Below are 7,453 nucleotides of genomic sequence, written 5' to 3' on the forward strand. Positions count from 1 at the left end.
TATAAATGTTAAAACAAAAAGCAAGCTATTAAAAAGTGCTAAATTGCAGAGTAATTTTGTTAAACCTAGCTAATGATATCTAAAAGTAAAGAGATACAAAGAAAGACATCCTGAATGTGTGTGACAGTTTTGTGTGGTTTCATATACATATGCAGAAAACCCCAACAAATATCTTCAGTCCTTAGCTTTCTGCTTTTTTTTAATCTTGTTGGATTTATTGAGGATTTTCATGAGGCCTTTAGACATGAAGTACGGTGTAGCGTTCGACCCGATAAATACACGCTGGGCGATTGTTTTGATAGCACAACGCTTTATTCAGAGACGTGGGTTTATTTGCAGCCACTCCCGCTCTCTGCAGCCGTCACGTCCGCCCTCCTCCGACTGTCACTGTCAACATAAGAAAACACACAATCAAGGTCGGAACCCAGCACACCTGTCACCCCCGCCCCTGCGCCGCCCCGGGAGCTCACTGTGTCACCCCTCCTCTGCAGCTGGCCAGAGACCACACCCACGCCACATACGGCCTCTCTGCAGATCCATCATTACGCTCCAGGTCTTCCACTGTGGGTGAGACAGGAAGATGAGTGTGAGCAATGCGCTGCTCGCTTATGTGGAAATAATGTGATCAAACATTATTCAGTAAACTGTATTTACTCACAGAAGCAGAGGAAGAGTGTGTCCACACACATGTTATACACACTGAAAAATCCGTGTGCTATGAGGTATATGAGGTACAAAATCGTAGTTGAGGGGAGTCTTTCTTTGGAACAAGTACAATGGGGTTTGACCACTCACTCCTCGAAGGCTCAATCACTCCCAGTTCCAGCATCATCCTCATCAGCCATTGCTCCTTCAGGTGGTGGACCTGGCTCAATTGTTTGTCCACCTTCTCTTTCTTCCATGTCAGCAAGGGGGTTTTTCCTTGTCCAACGGTTTCTTCCACGTCCTACACCCCTCATCCAGCGTGTTCTGTCCCTCATTCACAGGCGTAACCAAATCCCACTTCTGATACCAACTGTTATGCAGTGAGGGGTGGTGAAGGAAACATCAGACTTCACTCTATCTTAATTAAAGTAATTGTTTTATTGTCTCTTGCCAACATCATGCAGACAACAACTTCTCAAAATGGCTCCCAATCCATTTCCTGCTCCCTTTAAATACTCTAAAGACCACGCCTTCTTAATATAGACTGGCCTATAAAAGAGCTGCAATTGAGGCAGGCTTCCTCTTTACTGGGAAAACAAGATGGCCACCACAGAGGTAACCTGCAAAACACTTTGTTAGATAAATGCTTCCCAACATCAGTAAACTGTATTTACTCACAGAAGCAGAGGAAGAGTGTGTCCACACACATGTTATACACGCTGAAAAATCCGTGTGCTATGAGGTAGCTACCCAACGCCACCGTCTACAGGAACAAAGGAAAAAAATAAATCAACGACAAATCCCTGAAAAATGGAAACAAGGACAACTATCCTAAAAAAAAAAAAGATTAGCTCACAATTATTGGCATCCAGTAGTAGTTGAGGTTTTCGGAACGGAAGCTGGAGCCCGGCAGCTTAATTCGTCCAGAGAAGAAAAAGAAGGACAAAACACCTGGAGAGGAGATTCAGACTTCAGAACCTATTCTTTCAGATAAACTAAGATATTAGAGTTTAATCAGCAGTGACCAAATGCTGCTGAGATGCTTTCATCATTTTCAGTGTTTCTATTGTACTTTTTAATTTAACATTTATCACTTTTTTTTAATGATTGAATGTAAACTATTGCAGCTTTGTATATATTTTAGTTGTACTTTTTTTTTTCTTTAAATTGATTGTTTGAACTTCCTGTACTTTTCCAGTTTCCACTTATTTAACTTCAAAGTTCAATCATCTTACTCCAATGACAGATGACTGGTGATTTAAATGAGAGTGTCTCAGAGTCAGTCACAGTGATCAACCCACAGGGCGTTCCCGTCTCACCCTGGGTGCACATCATGTGTGTGTTTGTGACATTTCGTCCCTGGCAGAGCTTCCAAACACACTGGCAGTGTTTCTGCCTTGTGCACTCTTTACCAGCTCTATGCACAGCATGGCTGATTTGTTTTTTAATCTCATAAATTTGCCTCTCCACCATGTTTGCGGATGTAGCTTGCGGCTGTTTTGAGCAGTTTTCTCTGATGCTTCCACTACACTCACCACCACACAGCACAAAGACCATTTATCAACTTGTTGACAATTTAACAGCTTAAAAGGCAGACGAGTTTGGACCAGGCCAGACGCGTCTAGTTCCTTTTGTTACGAACTGGTATGTTTACGTGTGTGTTTTGTGCAGGTGTTATGTCCCATGTTAATTTAGCTGTGCCAGGGCCCTGCTTCGATTGGTGCATGGATACGCTGCAACGACATGACTGGTTCCAGCTGGAGGACCCGCCCAATAAAAGGAGGCTGGAGCGCTACAGCGAGAGAGGTCTTCGCGGTTCTCCTCACGGCCCAGCAGTCTTCCCGTGGCAGCCGCTGGCTGCAGTGCTTTTGAGAGTTGTGAAAGTGGAGTGGGTAGGGGTGAGCTGCCGTTTTCTTTTGATCACCCGTTTTTTCTCCTGTTTTGTGTTAGTTAAGGAGGTTAGACTCTGTTTTTATTTTTGACTTTGTTTTGGTGAGGTCAGGGGTGCGGGATTTGTTTAGATCTGTTTTGTTTATTGTTTTGGCCTTGGCTCACCCTGAAGCGTTGACACTCCCGTTTTGGTTCCTTTATTTTTCACATTGTAAATAAATCACAGTGAAACTATAGGATTTGTCTCTTGTGGCTGCTTGGGTCTTGGGGGGGATGCGAGGGCCTCACTCGTGTTACTGCCTGGCCCTAGACGGGTCGTAACACTTTATAAATATAAATTGGAACACATCTCCCCAACAGATTAAAAATCAATCCACAAATTTAATTGAAAATATTCTATAATAACATAAAACCTGCTACAGAGTATTTTTACAAAAAACCCCGCAGTGACAGATTTGCTAGATGAATCGTTGTCGTCCTTACCTACACCTCCAACCACCATCAGCTTCCCAAAGAACAGCAGCAGGTCTGTGACTTTATCGAGCACCACGACCCTGAGAGCACAGGGCAGGACGGAGAAACACGACACTAAATCACTCAGTCTCTCAAACGTGCAAATACATTCATGTTCTGTACAAGCATTACAGGAACCATAAGCATGCAGTACTAAGCACAGACCCTTTACTGTGGAAATAACTACAACACAAACCTTATCACATTTCTCATGAGCAGCTGAAAAGCCTTTTTGGCTGAGACACAGAAGTTTTTCCCATAAATGGCAATCTGACAAAAAAACAAAAAACAGAGGGATTTTCAGACTCCAGTGAAATACTGGATAAATTATGTAAAGATAGTAAAACAAATTTGATCATGTTTAGAGTAGGAAAAGAAACGCTTATAGTTAATATCAAAGGTTGTTTTTCACATGATGTCCTCTCACCATGATGTAAGCGTTCCTGTTGATGAACTTGATAAACTTCTCCAGTCACCACAAGCAGCACTTCAGGCAGCAGATTATAAAACGCACACAACTGTTCTGCGACCCTGGAGACGACAAGTCAGGGAAAAATTCTTAGTGTCTTAGTATATAAACATCTTTGACCACCCAGTTATTTCAAAATATACTTTTACTCGTATCCTCAGTTATTCCTGTGGCAGTGACATCTGAGAATATTATCAGTCTTACCTCTTGTTTTCTGGTCAATGTACTCCAGGATCAACCTCATGATCTGAACCAGGGTCAGGATCAAAGCACCAAATGCCAAGGAGCCCAAATGGTACCTCGAAAAATCATTACATGTTGTATTCTTAGCCAGTTTAAAAGATATATGTAGATTCCAGGTGTAAAAACTAAACTAATACTGAACTGCCGAAAACTGCCGACGACAATTAAACAGACACTTCTGTTTTTACAAAGACATATGTAAAAATCTTCTTTAGCTCCTTCGCTCTGTGGTAAGATTTTAGGTCCAGTTGTTAGTTTCGTAAATACAACATCAAGTCCATTTTGTAAATTGGGATCATTTTTAGAGTCAGGAAGGAGTATTACTTAGGATATGGCCAATGTTTAGCAATGAATGGGGTGTCCCTCAGTCTGATCAGCCTCATGACATCTGGTTTCAAAACACTAAGATTACAGCGCTCAAGTCAAGGCTTCAAAACAGGACATGAAAAATCAGTGGCTGGCATTATGTTGGCATGTCCATCTTTTATACTGACATGTGTCTACTGTCTACTGAATGCAACGTGCTGAAGAATGAATGATGAAATAGCAGCATTGATAATGCAGTTCTTTTTTTTAAGAAGAACAAAACTTATGTGGGACATCATGTCAGGAAATATTAGATTAGCTGTGTACAGCAGACAATTTATAAATCAAAGTTAAAATAAAAAAATAGAGATGTGGCTGGTTTAATTGCTGCGGTCGGCCTGTACTAAGAATCACCCTCTACTTGAAGACTGACCTATAGGTAAAAACGTTTGACAAGGTACAGAACATAAAACAAAGTTACGTTCACAGTCATCCGTGGCAGCTTAGTGGAAAAATAATCAACGTTTCTAATATTTCTTCAGACCCCCAATTATAAATTATGAAAATATTAGGCTTTGTGTGTGTTATCTGAAACATACTGTAATCATATAAAAAGAATTGGGTCTGAAAATGGCACCTCTGGGTCATTTACTTATTGCTCATTCATTGTTGCAGGATGTGGTAGTTGCTCATTAACCTACCTGAGTGAGCGTATAAAACCTCCAAAGAGAGGGAACATGGGGATGTCAGCCGGTTTTTCGAAAGCCCAGTAGTAGGAGGCGAAAGCTCCAGCCAGCGTCCACTGTCCAAGAGCAATGACAAAGTTGACACACCAGAGAAAAGCCACCACATTGTAGATGTGCAGGTACTGGAGGTTCTTCCGGAAGGTGTCCGTGCTATTGTAGTTGATGAAGATGCAGCTGGCTGAGGGGCAGTTTGGGTAATCCGATGAGTTGAAGTTCTGCGAGGAGAACAAGAAAGTAGCAGTGATGGCGTATGAAATGGTTGTGCATGTATTTGCCAAAAGGCTACAAGAAAAACAAAAAAACAAAACAAAAAAACAAAACCAGTAAACCAATTATTAACCATTTAAACAATAAACAATCATTTTAAATCCTCTTTAATCCTGAATGACAAGACTCCATCAATCATCATATCACAACACTTTGCTCCAAGTCCGTGAGGTAGAACTTCAGCTATCAAGTCCCTTTGCTATGGAGCCAGGTCCCAGTTTGAATTCACAAAACATACCTCTCTATTTTTAAGATAAGGCTGAAAGTTTTGATTTTTTTTTTTATTATGAAGATTATAGTTAGGGCTGGATCAGGTGACCCTGAATTGAATTACAGTTAATTATCTCCTAGACAAGTCAAGGAAAAAAAATGTTTTGAAAATTTATCCCCAGTAGGCTCACCAGAGGGTCACAGTTCTTGGTGCCATCGATACTACTACAGCCGTTCATGGTGGAGTTCAGAGCCACCACTTTGTAGGTGGGACTTCCTGAAGTAGCCAAATATCTGCATCCATTTGTTTAAGAAAAGAACTGAAAGCGTTTATCAAATATCATCTATATATTACAGACCATAGTGTAGCCTGAGAATAACATGTACACACATGCAAACATAACAATAATGGATACAAAGCAGTAGCCCCCCAGTAAGCCACACACACCACCAGGAGAACAAAGGTGACCACAGGGTACAGCAGAGTGGACATCATGACCCTTAACTGCTATTGGAAAATGTCAAAAACGACTAATCTCAAGGACTGTGATATTTTCACCCGAAAACGCGGTTCCCAAAAACCAGTTAAAACCGATATTTTGGCAACGCCTGAAAACAGCGAGGGAGCTGCTAGCGCTAGTAGCATGGGTGACCTTAGCACGGTGTTAGCTGAACTTCGGTCGCTGCGCTCCGAGTTTAGTGTATTCGGAACTAAACTGGACAGCATAGATAACCGTATGGGCGAAATGACGAAGTCAGTTGCTGCATTGGAGACAAACATGACGGAGGTAAAGCAAAATGTTGCTGCAAATGCTACACGACTGGAGGAAGCTGAAAATAGAATAATGTCGGCAGAGGAGCTCCTGGGAAAGAGCGTGGCCGATCTCAGCAATGCCATGAAGCGGATATCCTACCTGGAGGCAAAAACCGACGACCTGGAGAACCGGGGCCGAAGGAAGAACCTGCGGCTATTTGGCCTCCGGGAGGGTGCCGAGGGTCAGCGGCCACTGCTGGAGTTTATAAGGGAGATGTTACCGCGCTGGCTTGAGACCGACAGATCGTTCGTTATTGAGAGGGCTCACCGCACCCTAGCACCTCCAAAGCCAAACCAACACAGAGCTGTCCTTATCCGATTCCTGAACTTCCAAGATCGGGAGTTCGTTTTCCGCTCCACAAAACACAGTAACATCGAGCACGACGGAAACAAACTCTTTTTTGCCCAAGATTTCTCAGCTGAGACCATCCGGCAGCGAACCGAGTTCAACGCGATCAGAAAAGTGTTTGCCGACGGAGTGTTCCGCGGTTTTCAATATAATCCATGCAAGATGAGGATCCTCCACGATGGGAAGATACGCCTGTTTTCATCTCCAAAGGAGGCCAAGGATTTCCACCGTAGATACACTGGACAGGACTAACTGTAGCGGTGAGCGTTTCACTCTCTGAACTGCAGAATCAGCTGCTCATAACTAATAGACGAGCTGTAAAAATCTGTATTTTCGCTCAGTTATAATATTTGGCTTTTTGCTACTCATTGACCTGCCATGTTATTGGACACAGGAAGTTTTTTTTTTTCTTTTTTAGAGCTTGAAAATTTTCCATTACGTTTTAATAACGCCACTACAAACGTAATTTTTTTTTTGTTTGTTTGTTTTTCCTTTCTCTCTCTTTCTCCCTCTTGAACACAACAATGTTACCTACTTTGGTTAAACTTTTATCCTTTCAAGTGGGATTCTGTAAGTTACAAAAAGAACACTGCCATGGAATTATTCTAATTTAGTGGCTAGTATGGGTTTGTTATGTTTATGTTATGTTTGAATATGGTGTATGCATGGTTGACGGACACCACTGTTGCTTTAGTTGGGTTGGGTTCTTATAGTTCAGCTATTCCCCTTTGTAGTGGAATAGCACAGCCCCTAGTTTACTACTCTGAGTAAGGGAAGGGGGGGAGGGGGGCTTTAAGTGTTATGGGTCAATGCCAGGGTTTTTTTTCTCTATTTATTTCTCTATTTTATTTTAGTCTAAGTTTACTTGTCACTTTTGTTTCCTCGACATCAGCATCACGTGTTGTTATCTTAATATTACAGAATGAAAACTCCAAGTATGGACCAACTAAATACCTGCAATATCTCTGACATAAAAGTCACTAGTTGGAATGTCCGGGGTC

General features: G+C 42.0%; 1 pseudogene; it reads right to left on the reverse strand.

The window, feature by feature from the left end:
* Positions 1-329: 329 nt before the first annotated feature.
* On the reverse strand, positions 330-5,837 carry LOC146493007 (choline transporter-like protein 4; annotated as a pseudogene).
* Between the last annotated feature and the right edge of the window lie 1,616 nt (positions 5,838-7,453).

This window comes from Neolamprologus multifasciatus, chromosome 22 (assembly GCF_963576455.1).
Source record: "Neolamprologus multifasciatus chromosome 22, fNeoMul1.2, whole genome shotgun sequence".
NCBI classification, from domain to species: Eukaryota; Metazoa; Chordata; class Actinopteri; order Cichliformes; family Cichlidae; genus Neolamprologus; species Neolamprologus multifasciatus.